This window comes from Meles meles, chromosome 10, assembly GCF_922984935.1.
Source record: "Meles meles chromosome 10, mMelMel3.1 paternal haplotype, whole genome shotgun sequence".
NCBI lineage: Eukaryota > Metazoa > Chordata > Mammalia > Carnivora > Mustelidae > Meles > Meles meles.
In genome coordinates this window covers 105,772,577-105,795,650 of record NC_060075.1, presented here as the reverse complement: position 1 = coordinate 105,795,650, position 23,074 = coordinate 105,772,577, and the positions used below count along the sequence as shown (strand labels likewise).

Sequence of the window (23,074 nt, the reverse complement as noted above, 5' to 3'; positions counted from 1 at the left end):
AGGCTCCCTGCTGGGTGGGAAGCCTGCTTCTCCCTCTCCCACTCCTCTCTTGCTCTCTCTCTGTCCAATAAATAAATACAATCTCTAAAAACAAAACAAAACAAAACAAAAAAACCCCAAATATCAAATATTTGATTCTGAAATATGAAAAGACTGTCAAAACTTAGGAGACAGAGTCAAAGTGAATTCAAGTTAATGCTGACGTCTTAAAGTGCATTTGTTATTTTAAAAAAATAAAGTGAACGTTTCATTCCAGAAGTCATATGAGAAGAAAGTAAAAATCAGTCCAAGAATAGCATTACGAAGAAAAACATTTAGGGGCACCGGGTGCCGTGGTTGTTAAGCATCTGCCTTTGGCTCTGGTCATCATCTGGGGATCCTGGGACCGAGCCCCAGGATCTAGCTCCTTGCTCAGTGGGGTGTCTGCTTCTCCTTCTCCCTTCCCCTGCTCCTTCTGTCTCTCTCACCCTTTCTCTCTCAAATAAATGAAATCTTTAAAAATTTTTTTTAAAAAATCTAAAAAATAAAAGACAAAATGCAACACAATAGAATTAGTAAGTAATTCCAGAAATGCATTTTTGAGAAAAAAAATTAAAATAAAAAGAGAAACCACGAACGTGCCCATGCAGCTGGGGGAACACAGAGGGCACTTAGAAAAGAGCGGAGGTAACCACAGCTGGAGAACACGACAGTGAAAATCTCCAGGAAGAGGGTGACTTTCTAGAAAAAATCAAAAGAACTCAAATTAACTGGGAAAGTCAAAAATCCAAATACGCCCCAAACCATAAGAAGAACTTTTAAAAGTTATGAAAGAATTTTATTCTCAGAAGACTCTAGACCCATAAAGTTTTATGGGACTATTTTTTTTTACTTAAGTCAATCATTTTTAAAATTATTATTATTTTTAATTAACATATAACGTATGTTCCAGGGGTACAGGTCTGTGAGTCATCAGTCTTACACACTTCACAGCACTCACCATAGCACATACCCTCCCCAGTGTCCATCACCAGCCACCCCGTCCCTCCCCCCACCCCCAGCAACCCTCAGTTTGTTTCCTGAGGTTAAGAGTCTCTTATGGTTTCTCTTTTATGGGGCTATTATTTAAAATATCCAGGGACTAGATTATTATGCTGTAGAAGGAACTGTGGAGGCAGAAATGGTAGAAATAACTTTGAACATTTAAAGAAAGTCTGGCATAACGCTGATACCAACGCAGCACAAAAAAGGAACAAAGGTATAAATCTCCGTGATAAAAATACAGAAATCATAAACCAGAATGAAATGACCTGGTAACATATCTGATAACTTGGCTGGAACCTTCTAGGGTGACCAAGAAATATATCATAGCATGTGGCAAGTTCCTTAGGTAGCAAGAGGTTAATCAAGTAACTAACATAGAAATCTTTAGAGATAACATTCTTAGAAACGTAGAATAGAAAGATGGGCACGTCATTCACATGTCCAAATATTACCCATCTTACATGAATTACACTGATTAACCACATTCTCATGGAGACCAGATACAAAAGAAGGGTTGTGGCTACCAGCAGAATTATCTAACACTATTTCAAGAAATCTATCTAATGCAAAGAGACAGAAACCAAAATCTCTCTCTTTTAAGAAAGAAGACAAAATCATTATTACTGGCAGATGACAAGAGTCTGTTAGATAAGGACCATCAAGAACATGCAGGAGGTTCACCACACACGAAATAAACGTGAGCAAACACAAAATCCCAGCCCCGTTCCTATTAAATGCAACAGCTAATTGGGGAAAAAAATGTGGGGACCAATTTTCATACCCAAGAATGGACAAGAAGAGAAATGCAAGGTGATCATAAGAAAAAAAAAAATACTAAGTTAGAAAGTGCAGATATAGGGTCACCTGACTGGCTTGGTCGGTAAAGAATGTGACTCTTGATCTCAGGGTTGTGAGTTCAAGCCCCAGCTGGGTGTCGATTACTTAAAAATTATTAAGATTACTTAAAAATAATTTAAAACAAAGAAAGCTCAGATATAAAACATATACCCCGTTATTACATGGGAAAACTGAATTTTTGAAGAACACAGATTCTTTTCAATTTAAGGTTTTAATGAAATCCCAGGCCAGATTCTAGTGGTACTTCTTTTAAATGGAGTCAAAGTCATCCTGAAGTTCATCTGTTTAACTCCATTCCTTCATTTTAAAGATTATATTTAAAAAAGAAGAATCCAAAATAGAAACGAAGAACTTTACACAAGGGTGTTTATTATTTCTGATCATGACCCCTAAATGTCACACAATGACAATGAGGTCATACGCCGAAAATAAGATCCAAAATGTAAATTCGCACACCGGTGCGTTCAGTATGTTCTCTGCTGTAAAAAATATTTTAAGAAGAGAGAAACTCAATAAAAATTTTTAATGAAAGTTGCCTTTGGTTTTGTTTCTTTTAAAGGCATTACGGATTATTTGGGGGTTTTTTAGTTATCTGGACATCAATGGTTCCGTGTCGCTTTGGGGTTCCTCCTTACTTTTCCCCATCTACAGCTGAGGCAGGTGTAGTCCCCTCACTTTAGAACTCTGAAGTCTATATTAAGGAAGGACGAGAGACGGATGGATGGGTAGAGAAGTCTTGACCTACTTAAAAAGTATTCACCACTCTGAATTCTCACACACACACATACACACACACTTTTCTAGCCTTCGGGTTAAGGAGAAAACCAGTCCTCATTCATTCAACAACATGTACAGAATACCTACTATGTGTCAGGACAGTCTTGGTCCTGGGAGTGCAGCAAAGAATAAAAGTTTCTAAGTTCATGGTGCTCACAGCTTTGTGGTAGAAGGCAGACAATATGATGTTTAAGAAGATAATGTTTTCCACTGTGAGATGTGTAAAAAATTAAAAGCAGGATAAAGGGAGTGATGCCAAGTATGCAAATGTCACTGTCTGCAGGCAGGTCAGGGGAGATCTCTCCGATGTGATGGGAACTTGGGCAGAAGCCTGGAGGAAGGTCTGTGGATTCTATGAGAAGATAGATCCAAGCAGTGGGAATGGCAAGTGCAAAGGTCCTGGGGAGGGCATGTCCTTGGCATATGAGTACTAGTAAAAGAGGCCCACGGGGCTGGAAAGGATATGGAAGAGAAACAGATTTGGGGCTGTGAAAATTAACAGGAAGGGCCATTATACAGTACGTTAATTGCATACATTTAATTACCCCCGAAAACCCTTTTAAATTTTATACTGCATTGCAATTAAAAAATTTGGAAAGAAACTTTCATCATGTTGGAACCAACTGACTCTTTGAGTTTAAATGCATCTATAGAGGCCAGCAGTTTTATAGCCTTTTATGAGCACAGACAAAGCACTTAATCCCAAGGGCCAAATTACAGGTTTGAAAAACCTCATGAAGTGTGGTGGGATGGCGAGTTCCAGGGAGGCTCCGGAGCTTTGAAAACAAAATAAAATGCTGGAGACCTAAGACCTCGTCATCCTCTGTGATTATTCACTGTATTAACAAGCCCTTCGAGAGAGGGCCATCAGGGGCCCACACTGCCCTGCTTGTTTCTGTGACAAACGCACAGGCATCCACGGAGCCTAAGGGCCAGCGAGTGCCCCCAAGGAGAGGCAATTCCAAATTCTCCCGGAGCCCGGGCTGGGGGCAGCGCCCACCTCTGCACACCGCTGGCGGGAAGAGGCTGACACCTAGCCCTGGAGAAAGCCCACATACCACCAAGTACCTCCTTTCATCCTTTATTCAGACAATGTTCCCCTTCGCTCTGCCACAGCCCAACAAACCCACTGCCAGGTTTGGGCGGGGGGGGCGGGGGGAGGGATGTGGCAGGAGTTAAATGGCAAAGGCCATTTATTTTACTACATCCCTGTTTGCTGCTCAGTTTCTCTTTCCTTCTTGCACTCATTTCTAGTCTCCAGAGTCCAAAGTCAACTGGCGGTGAGAGTTGCTGAGGAGGGGAAGCGGGGGAGGAGGGAATTCGGGAGGCAGTGTGTGTGTGGGGGGGGGGGGTGGAGAGCTCAAATCACCGCCTCCTCGAAGCCCCCAGTTCAGCACAGTCTCTACCGTCGAAATGAGGCTGCAGTTCTGAGAGCCAAACTGAAGGCACGTTTCTACCCCGGAGCCTAGTTGTTTGCCCACGGGTCCCGCACTATGTCTTGTTGGAACGTGTCACCCTTTAGAAGGGAGCAATAGCTACGATTTTCTAAGCGATGTAAGGGACGGGAGCCGCCAACCACACAGCCCGAGTGGGGCTCGCCAGCCCCTGCTGACATGCCCTACTCCAGACAGCCTGCGAGGCCAGGGCTTCTAAGCTTTCTGCCCACACGGGAATGACCTGGGAACTTGTCAGAACTGCAGGGTCCCAGGTTCCCCCAGCTCTAGGGTGAGGCCCAGGATGAGCAGTGACTGATGCTGCCTTGGGCCACCGAGAGGACACCCACTCCGACGGGCAGTGAGCAGATAACCCGGGCCCCCAGAGGAAGACTCAGGAAGGGTAGCAAGAGTTCACCTCCTCAGGGTTTTTCTAGGCAGAGAAGGGAATATGCAAGACATCCAACGAGATGAAAACACGGACTAGATCCTCTAACAAGGTACGAACCCCAGAAAGGACCTGCGGGACCTGTGGAAGCCGATCGCTGAGCAGTTCTGGTGTGAGACCCGGCGGACCTTCGCTTCTCCGATAAAGCACTCGGGACCAGTGCTAAGCCAGCTAAGCACACGGCTCGTTCAGCACACAGAATTTATTTCTGCGGCGAGACTTCCGATCTCCACTGGGCACAGCCTTCTTATCTCACTGCGGACCAGTGCCGTCTGCGAGCACACTCTGGGAGATGCTGCCTCAGAGGGCCTATGCTGGCCTCTTTCAGCCATATAACCTCCCTGAAGGAGCGAGGAGTCAGAGCGATCCGGCATCCACCCTCCCTTCGGACCATACTTGGGATGCTGGGATTCTGGGATCCCCCGGCCAATCAGAATCCAGGCCTCCTGTCAGTGCCTGGACGGATGCTCTTGGGGCTCCTCTTTGTGAAGACAAACCAGACCCTCACCTAAAGTACATGTGGTCTTTGGGCCCAGGACTCGTGGCTGGGGGGTCAGGACATGCAGGCACGCATCTCCACACCTCCTCAGGGCGGGCCTGGGAGGATAAGGGGGAAGGTAGGACACAGCCATCCTGGGCCACCTCCCCGGCACAGGACTCAGAGAAACCCAAGAATTCTCCATTAACTCTGGCCTTCTCAGCTGTTCTGCAGGTATATTACGCAATACCAAGTATAAAATGTTCAACAGCTCACTAAGCCTGACTTACATCTTCTAAATATTTAGATAAACAATTCATGAGCCTCTGTACCTTTGCAGATAATAGGGCACAGGCCTAACATGACCCCACAGAGACTACAACTCCAGGTTTTGGCAGCTGGGGTCAGTTAGGTCATTCCCACATGGGGACTGTGCTATTCCAAAGGAAACATCTCTTCCTTCAAGTGGACCAGACACACAGCCCTGGACTCCGTAGCAGAGACGTTACTGACCCCAAATTACCAGACCCCTAAAGGAGGTGGCCAAAGAAACAACGGTCATGTGTACTTTAAAATTCTTTTTTAGTCCTTGTGGGTAAAGCACTGTTCATTCTTATTTGTTCTTTTTACTCGTTTCTCAATTCCTCGACATTTTTCAGGAGCAGTGATGCTGGCCCGTCACTTCTCAGGGGACAGGGTAGTGGCTGGTCCCACACGTGGCAGATGTGGCTCCACCAGATGTCCTGGGCTTAGTAGATCCCTCAGAACAAAGCAGTCACTCCTAACACAGGAAATGAAGGGCGGGTGACCTACCAGCCAATCACCGACATCACCCCGGAAATCTCAGCTCGGCCCAGAACACTGGGCGGGGCAGGGAAATGAATTCTCAAGGTAGTGATGCTAGGGAAGGAAACTTAAAAAGACAAAGAAAAAAAGCAGGAAAGAAGAGAGGAGAAAAGAAGAAACCCACAAGAGCTACTTGCTGCTACAGAACAGGGAGATCGAGGAAACGTGGGAAGGTTGAAAGTGTATTCTGTAATCTCTAATACGTGGGAAATAATTGCAAAATTCTTGGTTGGGACTATGCACAGGACCGCAGCCTGGGAAAAACTGGTGCAAAACCCCGGATAACCAGGCTGTTTCATGTCCTTCAAATTGCAAAAAGATGTATGCCACACACCCACGATCCAGGCCCAAAAGAGAGAGCTGAAGTATTTTTTGAGGAAAATATTCCTTTTCTAGTACCCAAAGGTATTTGATTATTTACCTGTCAATCAGGTTAGCACTAACAGCTTTATCTGGCAGTATCTCAGAAAAATTGTAGGCGATTTATAGATAGATGCGCAATCGTGGCAAAACAGACTGATTTCTGCAGAAAATTCCAAGGGGAATCTTCGTATATCATAACCACATCAAAATAACATAAGGAAAGCTCCCCAGAAACCTAAGAAGTTTCTGGGTTCCAGACAGCTCCGGCATACAAGGAAGCCCTCTTGTCTCTCAAACCCAAATTCTTATCCCAAGTTTGTCATCTGGGGAACTTTTCGAATGGCGCATCAGTTGAGTTCATTTTACTCATTAGTAATACGTTTTATAAGAAAAAACCATTAAGGAAGTTAAAGCTTGGACTACAGAGGAAATACTGTCAGGAACACACAAAAATTGGAGATGATTTTATTAATTATTCTTAGTTAAGCCCAAATGCCAGCCTGCCCTCCTCTGAACACATCATGTAAACAGTTTCAAGAAGCCTTTGTAGTAAGGGGATTTCTCTCAGCTTTGAGGGGGACTCAGGTTTCTCGAGTCCAGAACCCACTGGAAGTTCCGAGTTACCTATGACATCCCACACCCCAGGCTGTCCTGTTAAATCCTTGACTGTCCCGTTCGGGGACTGCTTCTCTCCTGGGGCAGCACGGGGTCCAGCCCTCACTGTCAAATCAGTTTTCCTCACACTGAACACAGTGTGTTTCTCTAGGTTTCCACACTGTGGCCCTCGGTCTGATCTAAAAACAAGTCAGATCGACCCTCCACGTGACACACCCTCAAATGCGTGAAGGTGGTTATCCTGCCCCTGACTTTCTCTGCCCACCAGAAAACCCCAGATGGCTCTCCCATGGTTCTATCAAGCACCCTTAGAAGGCACGCTTGGATCTTCTGCTCAATCCAATGACAATAAATCTGTGTATCCTAAGAACACAGAACACTGGGCCAAGTGGTGTTTTCCAGAAAGAGTCTGAACATGAGTGTAATAGAAGGTACTTCTGTTTCTGTAGTTGAGAATCCCATTAGCGAGTTTTGGCGGCAAATCTCAGCGCCTAGTCAAAGTGAATTTATACTTAATTAAAGGCTTATGTTATTATCATAATTTTTAATCTCCTTGGAGCTATTTCAGTATTTTGATTTTTCAAGATCCTTGAGGACCCTGATTCAGTCATTAACCAGATTTGAAAATTCCTTGTAAACATCTTTGATGATAACTGCGCTCAGTGACTTCCTCCTGCCTGGAAACAAACAAACACTAAATTGTTAAGCAAAACACAGCTGGGGGCCAAGCCCAGCAGCAGCCTGCTTCTAGAAACAGCTCGCTTGGCCAATGTCCAGCCATCCCTTATCACCCATCCAAGGACTCTGTCTCCTAACTGCTGTTGAGCACATCACTTTCTGGCTTGGCCTAAGTTGTTTTGCTAACATCCAGTACTGCATTGTCCTGACCAACCAGTCCAACAATATCGTCAAAGAGTATCGTTTCTTCTGGTACCGACTCACTGTGCTCCACCTCTAATTTTCAGAGTTCATTTTCTTGCCCTTGGGAAAGTGCAGACTGACACTCCCCACGGTCACCTCCAAGTGCCTCATCCATTTTCCATGATGGCTCCCAGTGTCTGATCCTGGTTGGGGTTACCTGCGTCAGGAACCTCAGCCCTGCTGGTCTGGAGAAGCCCATCTGCCTGATGGGCCACGGTCTTGCTTCCCATTTCAGTAGGAAAGGCCCTCTACTTTGTTGGCTTTCTGACCCTGTTCTGGAAGGGGAGCCCGAAGGACAGGCTTTGGTCACGTGTCTGCTGCACCTTCAGGTCCTTGTCCCAAGGGCACGCTCACTCAAACAGAGAACCAAGTAGGAAGGCAGCTGTTCCGTTTTCACTGCCATATGTCACCTGGAAGCCACTGGCTCCAAAGGGAACGTGCACCCCTAGATCTGGCTGCAGCCCACCTGAGGCCACGGGGTACACGTGAGTCCCAAAACACTGTCAGAGCTCTTTGCTGTCTCCATGCATGCACTTTCTTTCCAGCTTCTGCATGTACAATTAAAAAACCCAACTTTATCGAAGAATTCCGCCGGAACCCCTATTTTTCATGTTTGTGCTTGCTTGAGAACCCAAGTTGTCATTGCTCGGTCAGCATGGCTTTCTTGAGACCCCAACTCTCTTGCAGTAGCTTCCACTCCCAAGAGTCTCCGGTTCATTAGCCCAACCCAGCTCGGACAGGCGGTCTGTGTTGTCCCTTCATAGCTGATACCTCACTCTGCACCAGGCACCAAGGACCTGTGAGCAACCACCCCCCCAGAGATGCCCCGTCTCAGCCTCTCGGCAGCTGGCAGTGAAGCTGATAAGCAATAGGGGCAGGTGGCGAGAGAGCCGAGAGCTCCGAGTTTCAGGTTCCAAAGTGCTGCCTCATCCCAGAGCGTCATATAAGCAGTCATGCACATCCTCTCTAAAGCGTAAGACACACACGTGCTCTGGGTGAGTTCATGAGTTTGATCTTGAGTCCAGATGTTCAGCCCTTGCGTGGCTGACTTTCTCCTCTGTTTAGATAAAGGGATCTTAAGTTTGTGAAGAAGAGTTATATCTACTTTCAGTGGTCGTCAACTACGGTTGCGGGGCGGGGGGCAGGGGGTAAATCGTAGGCAGCTTCCCTTTGCAAGAGTGAAATGGAAATAGGGATAGAGGCAGAGACTGCATATCTTGGGGGAAGGGGTGAGGTGGGTGGAGTGGGGGGTTCAAAACGTATACATTGAATAGCTATGGAAGTCGAAAGACCGAATCTTCGTCATATGCACCGAACGGCCATTTAAAACAAGATGATAGGTGTGTAAATGAACAAATTTAGAAGTTTTAAGTAAGTTAGCCTTCCTAGACCTCACTGTACCTGGTTAAAAAAAGGGGGGAGCAAGTAGTGAGTTAGGTCATTTTTAAGACCCTCCCATTAGAAGGGATCCCAATAGTAAGATCCAGCAAGGGACGCCCAAATTCAGTACTGTGGGAGGTTTATGTTCATTCTACTGAAGAGAACATCATTCATCCAAACCACCATTTAGAAGTGAAATTTGACCAACCTCTTGGTCTGTTTCATTTGTCTAAGCCCATCTGACCTATTGCTTTGATTGTTCAGTCTCTGTGTTTGTCCAAAACAGTCCTACTCTGTTTGCGGAAAAGTAATGGTGGATGAATGGGGCTTCTTGCTGAGGGATGCCTGTTGAGCCCACTGATGGTAGTGGTGTGCGGCACTCTATAGGGAAGCATCCATGAGCAAGTCTGGTGCACAGCTCAAGGACACGAGGCAAGGCCCCGGCAAGGTGGTGAAGTGTCAGGCGAGGGAATGGAAGATGTGCAGAACGGTGAGTACTTCAGAGAAGCTAATGAGGACACTGGTGGGACCACCCAGGAAGGCAGAGGCTGTACAGCATAACGGAAAACCTGCTGTAGGTTTGGCTGCTTCTCAAATATGTTAAACACAGAATGACCGTATGACCTAGCAATTCCACTCCTAGAAATATACCCTAAAGAAGTGGAAAGAGTATTGAAACAAAACTTATGCATGAATGCCCATAACACCACAACAGCTAGCAGACAGGAATAATCCAAAGGCCCATCAGCAGACGCAAGGACAAACCCAGTGTAGCAGAGTCGTAGATGGAACACTATTCAGCCAGAAAGAAGGAACGAGGCACTGCCACATGGCACAACACGACGAATCCTGAAAACAGCCAGAGACAGAACGTCGTATGTTTTAGATTCTACTTCTATGAAATGTTCAGAATAGACAAGCAGTCCAACGAGACAGAAAGCAGCTGAGAGGTTTTCATGGGCTGTGGAGGAGAAAGGAAGGAAAGTGACCACTTTTAGTGGGTTCAGCTTCTTTTCGGAGTCATGAAAATGTCAAGGAAATACATCGTGCTGATGGTTGCACAAACTGTGAATGTTGTAAATGGTGACTGATTTAATGACCGTTAAAATCGTCGACATGAGTATGCCTGGTCTCACCACTATTCCTGTAGTACTGGAAGTCTGAGCCACAGCAATTAGGCAAGAGAAAAGAATGAAAGACATCCAATGGAAAGCAGTACAACCGTCTCTGTTTGCAGATTACATGATCTTAAGTATAGAAAACCCTAAAGACACCACACCAAAAAACTGAGAATTCTGTAACGTTTCAGAAGACAAAATCAACGTGCACAAATCTGTTGTGTTTCTATACACGACCAATGAACTATCCGAAAGAGAAATCAAGAAAGAAATCCCACTCACAACAGCAGCAGAAATAATGAAATTTCTAGGAATAAATTTAACCAAGGAGACTAAAGACATGTACACCAAAAACGACAGGATATTAATGGGATAAATTAAAGAAGGTATGAATAAAGGAGAGACAGTCCATGTTCTTGTGTTGGAAGAATCAGCATTGCTACAACATCCACAGTATCCAAAGGGATCTGCAGATTCAATGTACTCCCTACCCACTTTCCAGCAGCCTTTTACATAAAAATAGAAAAAATTAACTCAACATGGATCAAAGACCTGAAACCATAAAACTCCTCCAGGTAAACATACAGCAAAGCCTCCTTGACACTGGTCTTGGCAATGATTGTTTTGGAGTTGACACGAAAAGCACAGGCAACAAAAGCAAAAATAAACACACAGGACTACATCAATCTGAAAGCCTCTCGCACAGCAAAAGAAAAATAATCAGCAAGACGAAAAGTCAGACTATGAATGGGAGAAAATATTTGCAAACCACATATCTGATAAGGGGTTAATAACCAAAATAAATAAGGAACTCATATAACTCAACTGGGGGAAAAAAACACAAACAAATAATGCAATTATTGAAAAGTAGCCAGAGGATCTGAACAGACATTTTTTTCAAAGAAGGCATACAAATGATCAGCAGGTCCATGACAAGGGGCTTCATATCACTAATATCTGGGGGATGCAAATCGAAGCCACAAGTGAGATACCATCTCACACCTGTTAGGATGCCTTACAAAGAAGACAAGAGATAACACATGCTGGCAAGAATATGGAGAAAAGGGAACCCTTGTGCCCTGTTGGTGGGAATGTAAATTGGTTCAGCCACTATGGAAAATAGTATGGAGGTTCCTCACATTAGAGACAGAACTCCCATTGGATCCAGCAACCCCACCTCGGTGTACACATCTGAAGGGAATAAAACCAGTATCTTGAGGATGTATCTGCGTTTCCATGATCATTACAATATTATTCATAATAGTCAAGACATGGAAGCCACCTAAGGGTCTGCTAACAGATGAGTGGATAAGGAAAACGTGGTGTGTGTAATTAACTGACCCTTGAACAACACAGTAGTTAGGAGTCCTGACACCCAAGCACATTTGAAGGTCCATGTGTAACTTCTGACTCCTCAAAACTTAACTGCCAATAGCTTACTGTTGACCAGAAGCCTCACCAATAACACAAACAGTCCATTCACACATATTTTTATGTTATATATATTACATACTGATTCTTGTATGAAAGTAAGCTAGAGAAAAGATAATGTTAGGAAAATCATAAGGAAGAGAAAATACATTTACAGTACTTATTGAAAAAATCCAAATATCAGTGCACCTGTATAGTTCAAATCTGTGTTGTTCAAGGGCCAGCTCTGTGTGTGTGTGTGTGTGTGTGTGTGTGTGTGTGTGTATTATTCAGCCATAAAAAAAGACATCTTGCCATTTGTGACAACATGGAGAGACCCTGAAGGCATCATGCTAAGTGAAATTAGACAAACACAGTAAGTGAAATCCAAGAATAGGAAAAGAAAAATCAGACTCATGGAAACAGAAACTAGAATGGTGGTTGCCAGGGGCTGGGGGTGGGGAAATGAGGAGATGCTATCTAAAGGGTACAAACTTTCATTGATAAGATGAATCAGTTTGGAGGACCTGTGTATAGCACAGTGACCACAGTTAAGAATACCGGATTGCGTACTTGAAATTTGCCAAGAGAAGAGATCTGAAGTGTTCTGGCCACATACTTGAGAAAGGGTAACTGTGAGGTAATGGATATGTTAATGAACTTGGTGTTAATCATTAACTTCATGTTCTACCAAGTCATCACTTTGTATGCTTAGAAAATAAACAATGTCATTCATCAGTTCTACCTCAATAAAGCTGGAAAAAAAAAAGAAATTGATCAAATGGTAAATTTCATGTTATGTGCATTCCACCACAGTTTTTGTTTTTTGTTTTTTTTTTAAGTTGAAAAACCAAGCAACAAACGTAAATTGGGCTGTAGCCCAGTGAGGGAACCAGCTGGATCCCTAACCAGGACCACTGCCCGCCCTTTCATTCTCCCTCTGGCCCTGGCCAGAGCTTTCCTGCCTCCCAACAGAAAGAAGAAACCTCAGGAGCTCAATTGTCAGCGTAATATAAATTACGGCGAGGGATAAAACAGAAACAACGTGATACACGGCTGAGGATCTAAAAGAGGAATGTCTACCATTGTTTGTGATTATGGATCACATCACAATCTAATAGCAATTTTTATTTAATCAATAATTTCCATGCTGAACAGACAGCCCTGTTACAGAGAATCGACAGGCAGGTACTGATAGCGCCAAGCCTTGTTATTAATCTTTCCTCCACCGGCTTATCAGCCAAACTACTGTAAAAGGCATCTCCAAGATGGATTTTAGAAGCCACCTTTCTCCTCTTGCCCCTTTTCTTTTCCGCTCTCCCATAACATATCACACAGCGTCGACTCTAAATTTATTTGGGTAACCTGGGGCTCGAGTGGCGTAAAAAGGCAGTTCGCATTAAGCAATTTCACAAATCAGTGGGACCTCGACCATCGCTCAGGGTTGGCCATTATAGGCTAATAAATCATACTTTGTCTTTGAGTTGTCAATCGCCAAGAAGCTTTGTACAAACGTTGGCATCTGTAATTCTGTAAAGGCTTTTCATCTTGAAATAAGATGCTCTAGTCTGATAACAAGAATAATCCCCTCTTGATCAAGAAAAAAAAAATCTGCATTTTAGCAATTAAAGCTCCTGCCAGAAGCCAAATGGCTCAGTACCGAGACTCCAGCAAAGTTTATCTCCACGGAACATAAGGAGAGTACAGGGAGGGTTGGGTTGTGTTTGCTGTAGGACTGCTTTATCTTGTTCCGGGAGCTGCACCATCACTCACCGCAGCAGGACAGGAGAGGAAGGTATGAGAACTTCTGCCACCTCCTAGAAAAGCCCCTGGGGAGACCTGCGCCTCCTGGACCAGTGCTCTCCTGCCTGTCCTGGAGACAGCGCTCGGCCGAAGCTCCAAGGTGAACATCCCAAGAAACACACGGTGTAGGAAGGTGGCGTGGAGGGAACAGGTGAGACAGAATTGGGCCAGGCACCTAAAGCAGGGCCCTCCCCAGCATCGTCAGGGGGCGGGGCAGGGGAAGCTGAGGGATGATGGCAATTTTGTTCCCCTAATGATTAGGAAGACATTTTCAGAACCTCAGATTAGGAGGCACATCAAAAACCAAAACAAGGAAAAAAGACAAATGTTAATAATCACAAAACCGTGACTAAGTGGACCCTAAAAACGTGAGTAACACTGTGGCCAGCATCTTCTATAAGTCATCAGAGATCATTCTCCAATGAACTTGACTGGTCTATTTTACAGAGACAGCAGAGTCCTGGGGCTCTTAGGGAATGAGCCTGGGGCCACGCACACAAGATACAGGGTTCCACCAGCAAAACCACCCTCCAGGTGCTCAGCTGGCTGCCCGGAAGCTGCCGACTGCTCTCTGAAGGGCATCCATGACATCCTTACCAGCCGCAAAAATGGTCAGTGTCAAACATCTCCAAACCGTCCTCCCAAGTTTTAAGATCTAACCGAACATAATTTCCACTGCAGGGTCTCACTTCTGACCTGCCCCATTTGGGACATTGCTGGGACAGCTGCTGGGGCTCTGCACAGCTCAGCCCCGATCTTTCTAGGGCTCACACAAGGCTCATGCCTTCCTGGCCTTGGAAACACATGATTCTCCTCCCTCCACGTGGACCAGAAATCAGTCTCCCAGCACACTAGGTAGGTCCCAGGAAACCATCACGCTGGGCTTTAATCTCACTTCCTCTGGCCCTCTGCCTTCCAGGAGCTTTGGTTCCACATCAGTCATTACTGACTACTCTTCAGCCCCAAAGCACAGAATGAATCATCCTGTAATTATATTTCTAACCCCACAGAGTGCCAAAAATCCCAGCCTTTTATTGTATTAGCTACTGTCATAGATAAAATTCTCCTATAACTTCTGCTTCCATTAACTTCTTCCTGCTGTTTTTTTCCACATGGAAACCCCAACACCTCCCTGCAACGGTCTTTCCCTATTCAAATCGACCTGTTTTTTTCAAAACCATGTTCAAACCAACCAGACTTTTCTCTGGTGACTTCTGCAAATTTACTTTACCGGTTTTCCTGCTGCTCTGCTTGTATGTGTCTGGTCCTGCCAATGGCCTTGCCCATATGTTCCCCTTACTCTCAGACATAAAAGATGTATGTGTCTGGTCTTGTTCCCTTCTCTGGCTCTGGCCCTGACCCCAACCCCCACCCCAACTCTGGAAGTCTGACAAGGAGGCTTTTTCCTTTTAACACTATGCCTGCAATTTGAGCCTTGGCCACCAGGTGGTGCTGATGCGTCGTACCGGTAAAACCACTGGCCCACACAGGTGAGCACGTGCAGTTGAATCGATGACATATATACTTTATAAAAAATTTCCATGAAAAGCCTTTACATATTCTTTTAAAATATTTTGATTAAAAGTTTCCTTAATCTCTCTATTCTTTAATTGGGTTGATTAGGACTGTGTCTCCTCATTGGGATTCCTTATAGATGAATATATGTATGTATATGATCTCATTCTATCTCTACCAAAAAAAATAAAAAATAAAACTAAAAAATTAAAAACCCTCTCCACCTTACAGAGGAGAAATTGAGGACCAAAGCTGTAGACTGACTTATTCAGAGTCAGAAATAGTTCTTGGCAGATGTAGAAATCAAAGATATATCCCTACTCCTCATTCGCTGATTAATGCTAGTTTTACTGGTAATTGGCTGGGCTGGGGAAGGGCTGGCTTATGTTTAAGGCCTTGGCCTCGTTTATAAGGATATGCCACTTATAGCTCTCTTGCCAACGTTAATTGTTCTAGAAATGAAAAAAAGATCATCTATGGCAGTATTTAGCTAATCCCAGAAAATCCTAAGTGTCCCTGAATTTTCAAGAGTCCTTGCATTAGAAAATTGTTTTCTGTTTCTGGAGTTCTGTTTTTTGTCAAAGCAGGAGCCTGATCTCCTTGCCTGCCATGATCTCAGAAGCTGGAAGTCTGAGTGACTTCCCCTGGTCTGCAAAAAGAAAAAAGCGGTGATGGAATTCTTCACCAAGACAAAGCACTTGGCTGGGTATAGTCCTTGCTGAGAGGTATTGAGTGCCTAACCTAACAAATGTGGCTTTAAAATTAAGCTCTACCAAGTTGTACACACACACAAACACATACACACATACGCACACACACATGCACACAGACACCCATATATATTAAACACACTTTTGTTAGACTAACAAGTTCATTTTCCTTATAACTTGAAAATTCTACAGCACATCTAAGGAGAAAATTTATCTTTCATCCCAAAGACACTTTGGTTACTGTTTTCCATACTGCAAGAGGAAGGAAAGATTTGGGACAGAACAGGGGGCAATTCAGCCGCCCAGAGGACATTTGGCAATGGTGGGAGAAATTTCTCGTTGTTACAATGGGGGCAGATCCCTCTGGGAACCTAGCGGGCAGAGGTCAGCAATGCTGTTAACTGTCCGATAACAACACAAAGGGTAGCACTCACGACAAAGAATTCTCTGCCTCAGTGGGTCCAGGGGGGAGAAGCCTTGGTTTTGGGTGCTCACCAAGGAGAACTTTCAGAAGGACATCAAGACAAGAGAGCACTAGGCAGCATGAGGCTCTGAATCTCGACACTGCATAAGCAAGAATGAGGGGAGAGCCAGAGAGTAAGGAACAGAGCTGGAGACCCCCCAGTCCTTCTCTCTTAGGGGTTCACGGACCGGGGCCCAGTTAACATCTTTATGCAATTATTAATTTCATGGTGACGGGCCAACATTGCCTGAACACGAACCTAAACCAGGTTCTTCGAGGCAAAGCACATGAATTTACCAGCTGGCAAATGTCTTCGCACTTTTAGACAAAGAACCACTAACATTTTCTTGAGTATAATTTTTAACGAACTCCCCCAGCTGTTTTGGGAAGTAAATACTATTATTATCCTTATTTCAGAGAGAAGGATGTGACGCGTCTAGAGTAGAGAGCAGCCGGCTTTGAACCCAGGTCTGTCTGCTTTGGAATGGACTGTGCTGTCGCAGAACAGCGGCAGCCCGAGTAGTCTCAGGGATCGGGTGCTACTGATTCTTCCAAAGTCACGATCACCATCATCATCATCATCCTCAAGCCTCCAAAGTCGACCCCCCACTGCTTTGCTTTGACCTTAACTCTTCCCACCTGTTTCCCAGAGGCCTTTCCCAACACTCCTCACACACTGCTCCCCTCTTCTAAACCTTCAGTATCTCAACTACACAGTTCCGGCTTCATTATGCCCGGCTCATATGTCATTCACTCTACGTTTTATGTTTCCTTGTCTCCCCCTTCCCCTGAGAATGACCCATCCCGGAGGGTCAGGGCTAAGCTGGCCTTGGCAGTGAGCCCACCACGAAGCTGGGGCAGTGGGCAGCACGCAGGCCGCTCCCGGCTGTCTCCGGGGAGGGGCTGAGCGAGGGTCTGATCTGCTGCTGTCCGCTCGTCATATTCTCGATGCACAAGACACACTGTGCTGGCAAGATCTACAGGCAAGTGTGTCCCCACGAGGTACACAGCCCGGCCCGAAGTGACCGTCATTCCTTCTTGTATAAAGTGGGCCTGCTGAGAACATTCCAGGGGATCTGACCCAAAGTAGCCTTCAGAACCAGTTCCGAGGAAAATCCTCTCCAAATGGCAGAAAGAGTTACTTCGCTAAAAATTCCGATGAAGTATTCTGGGGAGGTGCAATGCAACATTTCTGGGGTACGCCATGGCAGAACAAGTTTAAGAAAGTAACTAACACATTATCCTATAAAGTGACATCTCACTCGAAATATTGATTTCTTATTCTTTGTTCAAGGGGTAAGAACCCTCAGTAAAGGGGAAATTTTTATAATTCCATAATTACTCAAGTAATTAATACGCCACCTCCTTGAAATATTAAATACGATTACTCTGGAGGGGACTTTATCTACAGGGTGCATTGTTAAGGGAAAAATGGCATGTGACTAAGTGACTGCCTTCCCCCAAACCCCACCTGGGGGCAGCCATCCATAACAGACCTTGCATCCCAGCCCCTCCCCCTTCCCGGCTGCAAGGTAGGGGGTGGCGCAGGTGGGGGGTCAGGGGAAAGGCTCAGCACAGCAACCCACCAGCCAGTACATGGGCACTTGAGAGGAAACCTGTTTGCCATCCCTATCCCGAGGACTATCTAATTCAAATCTTTCACTTGCTTTTGCTAAAACTGAGGTCCAAAGAGGTGAAATGGCTTGGCCAAGTCCCATCTATCAGACCTACACAGGGAAGAAGGGCATGCTGGCCTCCGTCAAGAGCAGGTTCAGCAACAATGAATATAAAATGAGCCTGAGAGCCCACAGGCAGAAACCACAGACCCATCAGTGCCACTCCCCCCCCCCCCCAACTCAACCTTGCTAAAACAAATACATAAAACAAAGAGAGCCGAGGCTCTCTTCTCAACCTTCTGTCTGTTTCTCATTAGGCCTCCTGCATGCGATCTCCGTTTGGCCTTGGATGTTGGGGAGGGCATTTATTTTCACGGCTGTTTCACAGTATGATAAGTGAGAAAATAACGTTCTGGAGGGTCAGATGTTTCCAGGGAGGTCATCCAAAGGGTCAGGGCGGAGATGACGCTGCCACTCAGAATCCCACTGGCCCCGGGAGCCCACAGGGCCTTCTGTGCCCCCCACTCAGGCTCTCCCCTTTCCCTACGGAAAACATTTCTGCAGGTGCAATTCAGTCCCTAACTTTAAAAAGAACGTGACCCTTGAGACGCAGTTGTCAAAAGACGACTTTGAAGTTTGTGTTTCTTAGCCTGCATTTTACATGCAACATTTCCAAATAATTAGAGTAACAAAATTAACTAGCAACTCCATGTAGGGAAAAGAAGATCAAAATCTCCATTCATCCGTTTTACGTTTTATGTGCACACAAAACTAATTTCTGCCTGGTATCTGAGACCCCTATCGCATCTTACGCTCAATTTTCTCTTAGGTAAGGATATACAATGCAACTTCAGCAAAGGGATCAAAATTAGATGGCAAACATTTAAAATGCAAATTTAGGATCATGGTATTAATATGAAAATAATGTCTCCAACTCATCCTAACGTTCCCGTGTTTTCGACGGATGCACGAATTCTTCCCAGATTCGATGTGCCTTCTTTACATCTCAATCTCCAGGGTATTACAAAGAAAGCCCTTCGTTTCCATGCTGCCTACGTCCAGAATTTGTTTTTGAACAGCAGCAAAGGTGATTATAACTGTATTCTTCTGATAAAGGCAACACTAGCATGCTTTAGAGATCAAAATTTGCAGCCTATGAAAGCATTGAAAATCTAAGTAGGTGGTTAATCACGCTACAAAAAAGTGAATTTCTGACACCAGGCTTAAAAGATACCAATGGAGCACAGGGACTGAAATGCCACCCGGTTGAGGCTGAGACTAATATAAACACAACTCAGGTTCTCTGCCCTTTTGGCCTCGCTGGCAGGAGACGTGGCCCCCCACCTGCCTAGGGCTCTTCTCGGCAGACTGTTAAAAAACATAATTGGACAGTTTCCAGGCCTTAGGAAAGAATATTATACGTGCTACTTCTAAAACAGAAAGAGGGTTAAGTCACTGTGACAGAGAATCAAGAAGTACAATGATCCAGCAAACGGAGATGCTAGGGATGGTGGGGAGACGGGGCCCCAGCAGTGACGTTTGCAAGCGTCACCAGCCACGGAGCATTGGTGACCCACACCGCGGTGCACGGTCTTTCACATTCATTCCTCCTCCTCTTCTGAAAAGGCCCCTCAGAAAACTCGATGGGGCGTATCACGGCATTCAGAAACAACACGTGCAGGTTACATGCAGGTTTCGTGCAGGTTTCAGAGAACCTAGGACGGACTAACTTGGGCACCTGCTGTGCACTGTTTCAGAGGCGTCCCACCCTCCCAGAGCCGAAGCTGGGACTGAGTTCTGGGACAGAAGGAATGCAAGCGGGAAATGGGTCTCAGGAAGGTTTGGAAGCCTCTCTCTCGCATGCGCGAGGTCAGCCCAGAAGATGGAAGCTGAGTTTTTTTGCATGCCAAAAAAATAAAAGCCACAACAAGACCAGAAACACATTGAGAACCAATATTCTGCCCCTTTCGGAAATAAATTGAAATGTAAGATTCGTGTCTTTTGTAACGTACCGTGCACAACAGCAAAGAGAGCAAAAAATGTACCGTGCACGACAGCAAAATAATAATAATAATAATAATAATAATAATTTGAAGCTGGAAAAGAAATGTGGACTTTCCACCTCATTTGGAGGTCTTAGACTACGTGCTCTCAGATGCCAAGGGAAGCGAAAGTGTTTGCATCTTGACAAATCAATAATCAGTTCAGTCTTAATCAAAGGTACTTTGAATTTATTTTCATACGGAATCACCTTCTTACTCTCTTGCTCCATTCTATTTTAACAGACACCAAGAAAGGGACCATGTGTAACCAAAACCTGGTCAACAAAAGTATAGATCTATCTTCTTAGCTTCCGGGCCTAGAAGGAAATTTATGACAAGTTTAATACAGCTTGAGAGTAAGTAAGCCCAATTATAATTATCTTGCTGGGAAGAGAAATTAATTAAACGTCCCTGTGATAAAGACCCCACAGCAAACCTAGAACAAACACACGCCTGGTGGAGGACAGGCGCTTGAAATAAAGGAGAACAGAAGGGAAAGGCAATGTTTAGCCCATCTGTTGGGACAGTAATGGGACAAGGTAATCTTTTCAAGAGAACACGGAGCGCATTAGGCTGGAAATGAGACTACCTGGCGGGCAGAGCCCGCCGAGTCCCTAATTCTCCTCTTCAGCTGTGTGATTTGCTAATGTGAAACACATGTCCCCCTTTTGCACCAAGTTCAAATGACTCTGGAATTCCAACCGTGCGGCTCAGCGACTGAACCAGAACAAGGGGAGAACTTGTCAGGATTTAAGAGCTTTCAGCAAAGCCCTTCAATCGCGGCCAGCACCCTATTCCACGGAAGGATATCAATTATAGATAGTGACTTGCTTTAGCAGGCGGTCGGGCCTGTCAGACACTAGATAGACAACCATGAAGAATCATGAATCTTTCTATTAACTGTAAGAGGGGGAAAAAGAATGGGTCATGGCTATAAATAAGGCAGAGCTTCAGAATGGTTTAACACCTTGCCTCTTGGTCGCATGTAGCAAGAAAATCCAACTAATTCACTAAATGTCGCCTCTCCGAGGACAGCCATGGGAAGGGAAACAGTTAAGACTTCCCTCTGTCCTTAAAAAAAAAAAAAGTGGGGTTTGCCACCAGTACTTTTTTTCCCCATGGATGGAAAATAATTAGGAGGATGTGGAGCTAGTCCTTCGATCGACAAAGAGTAAAGTGCCCGTGCTCTCCCAGGCCACTGCTGATGCCACCGGCTACGCCCACGAGGAGGAAGGGACTTGTATGTCACGCCAAATAAAATCGACTTAAACGCACAAATTTGGAATCTCCGCACTCCAGGTAACGAGGAAAAAGGTGGAAAGTAAGTGATACGAATGGGTGTTTTTATGGAGGTTGTTGCAAGGTATAACTTCAACCCACTTCATGTACATAATTTATCCCAGACTAAAATTAATATCATGAAGGTAATACCTTGGATTTTCTCCTAATCCTGACATGAATTCCCTCTAGCTGGTCTGGAATCAAAATTTCCACCGTACATGGATTCATTCCAATATTTTATGGTAAGACACACACCACGGTGATCATTTAGGTCGATAGTTTAAGCAGATTTACCTCAAAACTGCTCAGATCTCTCTACCAAAACAGAGGCATCACTGCCTAGATCCTTTTGCCACTGAGATTCAATACACCTTCTAGAGTCACTCTCTCTTAAAAGCTTTTGCATTAAGGAGGCAGCAGGAAGGTTAAAAATTCTTCCTCAATCCTGGTCTCTAACGAGGAACACGATTCCTTTGAAATACAGACTCCGAATAAGCTCCCTCACCCGGGAAACTATAATTACAGACCTCCCTGGAAACTACAAGGACTTATCCTCAGAAAAGGCACCACAAGACGGTGTCATCTCTCAGAAAGACATTGTCAAAAGCAAGCAGCTCTGGTAACGTCTCCCTCACGAAGGCAGTTCCCATGCAAACAATTCCCCTCTTGAAGGTGGTTGTTCCCTCCTCCTATCGCTAAGGGCACTCTTGGCACAGTTCGCTCTTTGGGAATATCTGTCTACCCTAAAAGAAAAATTGCAAACTTTTTCTTTCTGTCTTTGGTAGCACCGTGTCTGTGGTTTCCATTAAAAGCCAGTAAGAAGAAAGGGCCATTAAGTAAGGCTTGGCTTAAAAATAACACTCGCATCAAATGAAAGAGAAAGAATCAAATTAGGTTCATGGAAAAATCTGGAAATATACCTTAATTAAAAACATTTGACTTTTCTAGGTTTCTTGCTGTGCTGAGAAATCTATAATCCTTCCTACACAATTACAAGGAGACATGATTGAAAAAGAGATGTGGGGGGGGCGGGGACACCCTGCTGATGTCATATTAACGTCTTGCAACATTCTGTACCTAATGGATTGTGAACGCTGGCAAAACCATCTACTTAACACTTTGCCGTAACGGTCATGTGTGGACTCATCCCAGAGGAGGAGCCAAGTTGCGGACGACACCTTGGAGAAGCTATTGTGGTCATTGAAAGATGGGGAATGCGTCCAGAATTGTAGGATTTTTGTGTTTCAGTGGAGAACGGTTATCAAGAAATATGGATCCTCTAAAATTAGAAGTGACTAGAAAAGAAGAGTGAAGGGGGCGAGTGTGTGCAGTGCGCGTGTGTGGGGTGGGCGGCAAGGGCATCCCAAGCAAGGCTGCTCTCTCACATCTTCCATCACAGTAAAAGCAGAAGAACCGGCCACACGTAGCAGAACATCCGTAATGCCTCGATGAGACCCTGTGTTTGTTCACAGGAGTGTGTGAGCCTATGCCTGTCCCACCTCGATGGTCGAGAGCCCCTTCCATCATCTCAGTTACTCCCGGTCCCATCGGCTAGGGAGACTCCCCTGGCGTGAAAGAGAGCGCCAAATCAAATGGAGCATTGGCAAAGGAAATATACCTCATAAGGTACATGCACATGGGCGTGCAGAGCGCACTGCGTAATTGGAAATAAAACCCACAGGGGCAATACTTCTGGACCTGGTGTAGTGAGACGAGGTGTGGATCTGGGCCTGACCATGCTGCAGACACGCCACTGAGCACGTTTTAAAACACACATCACTTTTTCCACGGAACTACTCGCCCTGCAAGTGTTGGCCTTCAGTCAAGACATTGTGCTAATGGCTTCCCCAAGCATCTACCTACTAATTGCTGCATAAAATACTGGGAGGCTCCTTGGACCTTGAGGGTTTGGAAGGAGCAGGCAGAACTGAGAAAAGGAATCCTCCACCTCTACAGTTTTTTCTGCCGTGGCTG

At 45.1% G+C, this 23,074-nt stretch overlaps 1 protein-coding gene across 1 annotated transcript in view; it reads right to left on the bottom strand.

Moving 5' to 3' along the window:
* GLI3 (GLI family zinc finger 3) overlaps window positions 1-23,074 on the bottom strand; it is a 266,989-nt gene that overhangs the window by 40,724 nt on the left and 203,191 nt on the right. The gene's annotated exons all lie outside the window — the stretch shown is intronic.